At 51.4% G+C, this 3,248-nt stretch overlaps 1 non-coding gene across 1 annotated transcript; it reads left to right on the top strand.

Annotated features, from left to right (window-relative positions):
- Window positions 1–768: 768 nt before the first annotated feature.
- Window positions 769–910, top strand: LOC148813674 (U4 spliceosomal RNA). The gene has a single exon (XR_016086194.1). It is a non-coding gene; the product is annotated as a U4 spliceosomal RNA (small nuclear RNA).
- The last annotated feature ends 2,338 nt before the right edge of the window (window positions 911–3,248 follow it).

The following is a 3,248-nucleotide window of genomic DNA, read 5'->3' as shown; positions in this document are numbered from 1 at the left end:
CTTTGACACACCTAAAGCGAGGGATGCGCCGCCTTGGGGCTTTTGGACCCTGAGGCTCCAGACCGACCAGCCGGGGGGGGGAAGGCTGGAGTTCCGACCGTTAACGACACACCATTGGCTCCTGAGGGGGCGGGACATGCACACATAACAACACGCCATTGGCTGGCAAAGGGGCGGGACATCCACCCACAGCGGACTCCCATTGGATGGAAAAGGGGGTGTGGTACCTGTCAAAAGTTTGACGAAAGGTGTCGCTTTCTACTCCTACTACTGTTTCCTCCAGCGGCATAGTATTGCAGTGAGACAGCACGATGCCTGCAAGACTATGTCACGCTAAACGCCACAGATTGTGTTTGTCCGTTCGTGTCAGTCGTCCTGCAACTACGGGCAGTGGGACACAAACATGCTGCAATGCTTTCAGGACGTTATGATTTGTTTGTGCAACATCCGAGAAGAGTACTTGTGGCTTGAATGTGAACAGTACGTGCCCGCCCCCTTTCCTCTGTAGTGCATGATTTCCTCCCGGCATGCCCTTCGTCATTGTTCTGTCATCTTGTATTTAAAGGGTTGTATTTCTGCTGCTGAAAATAAGCAACGGTTTTCTCACAACGCCCTTTGTTCCCAACGGAGACCTTGTCTGTCATGAAATTCTTCAAAACCTCGAGCTATAAGAAGAAGACGACAAATATGAAGCGTTACAGCAACGACATGCCATGAGACGATTGATAACGATTTCCATAGGATCCCCGCGGTTGCCTGGCAACCGTCAACTTTGCGCAGTGGCAGTATCGTAGCCTGTGAGGCTTAGCCGAGGCGCGGTTATTGCTAGTTGAAAACTTTTCCCAATACCCCGCTTCCGCCGGTTTGCAATACAATCAGCGAAAGCAATTTTTGACAGTCTCGTCAGAGACTGAGCAAGGTGTTTAAAGACAGATTTTGTCATGGTGACATCATGGTAGAAAGAAACGAGCTTGATTCTTCTCGACAGAAACGCTCTTTAGCTCTTTCAGCGTTATGCAGGGAACAGATCTGTCGAGAACACTTTTGAGTCAGCGCGAAACGCCGTGTTCTGTCAATTTGATTTCATATTGCTCGTAGCGGCGCCCGGCTTTTGTCTGTCAAACGCTAGGTTGCGCTTCTTCATGCTGCATCGTCGCATGAGTGGAGCTTTTTAAACTGTACTTACTGTCTGTACTTACTGCGCCCCATAAGAAATCATTTGTCCCCGTTCAAAAGAGATTGTGCAATGTCCTGCAGCGTTCGCAAAGCAAACCTTTGACAGTTTGAAAAGAGGAAATTATTCTGCTTCCTGTGCTTGCAGTAGTTACAAAGTTTAACGTCTTTACACGATCTGCTGCAGTTTTCAGTGCGCGGGCTTTGTCAAAGTCGTGGAAAAACGTACTGTGTTTCGGCTCGGGAAACATCCTGCATGTTTTCTGTGTGTATAGCTGTCTTCTAACGCATACAGAATTCATTCGAAATCATTGATTTCTCCAATTAACAGGTGGCCCTTTTTGAGCCTGCGAGAAGCAGTCTTTCAATGTAACAGATTTACCCTGGGGAAAGGCAGCATGACATTGAGAGTTGCTCAAGCTTTCAGCACCCGTATCGGACTGCGTGTATGCAGACATCGCTCAGAATCCCCTATGAGATTATCCCCCAATTCTGTTTTGCAGCCTCTTTCAAAAGGCTGTGTTAGTCACATTCCTAGGCTCATGACAGCAGTTGAAAACGTTCGCCACTGCGTTGGTCAGGAATCGAACCCGGGTAAACTGCTCGGAAGGCAGCTATGCGCACCACTATACCACCAACACACACCCACTGGAGCCCTGCAGAACACCACCAGAGCATGCTCACGATATCGGACGCTGTCTCCAGGACGTGCTGATTCCACACATCGTGAATAAATCATGATATTGTTAGTTACTGTAGCTAGACGTTCAAATGAGTTTCATGGCCAGATGGACTGTTTCCTCCAGCGGTTTTTTTTTCTTATAAAATATACTTTATTCCGAAAAAAAAACATCTCACACATTAACACTCCACGTAATAAAAACATCGGCGGAACGGCAGTGATTGTCTGTTATCAATCCTTTGCAATTGTGGGCGGATTTGCGCTATTATGAGAGTCCCTCCAATCCCTACTACTTGCTGTTAAACCATTAATCCCTGTACAGGGTCCATAGTCCTTTCCAGCGCTCCCTCGCCGTGGGGAAACGCCATTTGGCTACGTCGCGCTTCATCCTCCTCCTGAGGTCCGCCAGGATCCTCTCCTCCAGCTCTTTCGCTCCGCTCTTGATGTTGTGCCGGATGAGATTGTTCCTCGCGTCCCACAGGCCTTTTTTAGTGAGGGACAGCAGCAGCCACATCAGGAGCTGCGTCCCCTTGTCCAATCCGGTAGGTGCCAGCCCCAGCAGAATGTACTGGTAACTGAGCACCGCACCCTTCCCCAGGAGTTGCATGGTGTTGTCCATTCTGCCCCACACCGCCTTGGCGAAGGGGCAGCTCCAGAACACGTGCTCCTGAGTCTCCTCGACGAAACACGTGTCCCGGGGGCAATGCGGGTTCCTGGTAAGCGAGTGTCTGTAGAGGACCTCTCTGGTGGCCAGTCTCTTGTGTACGGCCATCCAGTTGAGGTCCTTCAGTTGATTGTCCAGTTCTTTAGGCTGCGTCCTTTCCCAGACTTGTCTGGGAACTTGCAGCCTTTCGTCGGCGACCAGATGCCCCCTCACCTCTTTGTACAGGGCTCTGTGGTTGGTGCAGAGCTCTGGCTGTCTCGTGGCCTCGTACCTCCTGCTCCACTTGACAGCGTGGGTGTAGAACTTCGGTCGCCTCTCTGCCTTGGGCCCAGTGTTTGACCACTGGACCAAGTGCCTCATCGGGGTGGAGAGCCACAGCCTGACAAAGTACTGGTACTTGTGGCCGATGGGCTCCTGCAGCGCCCGACAGAGGTTGCAGTAGAAGATGCAGTCGAGTTTCAGGGGGAAATCACTTCCTCTACCGGCTGACACATCCGGTTTCTCGTGATGTACTCGTACTTGCCGCCCCAAACGAAGCCAAAGATCATCACGACACAGCATCGTGTCGTCGGCGTACTGGGAGATCTTCAGGGTTTCCCCCACGCCTCCTGGTATCTCCAGGCCGTCGATGACAGGGTCCCGTCTCATCGCCTCTGCTGAGCTCTGCCGAGCTAGCGTTGCTCCCCTTCTCCCGGTCGACGTTGAAGTCCCCACCGAGCACCACCTGTC

This window comes from Atractosteus spatula, chromosome 28 (assembly GCF_055471065.1).
Source record: "Atractosteus spatula isolate fAtrSpa1 chromosome 28, fAtrSpa1.hap1, whole genome shotgun sequence".
NCBI classification, from domain to species: Eukaryota; Metazoa; Chordata; class Actinopteri; order Semionotiformes; family Lepisosteidae; genus Atractosteus; species Atractosteus spatula.
The sequence above is the reverse complement of the archived record's forward strand: the minus strand, read 5'-3'. Positions and strand labels throughout refer to the sequence as shown.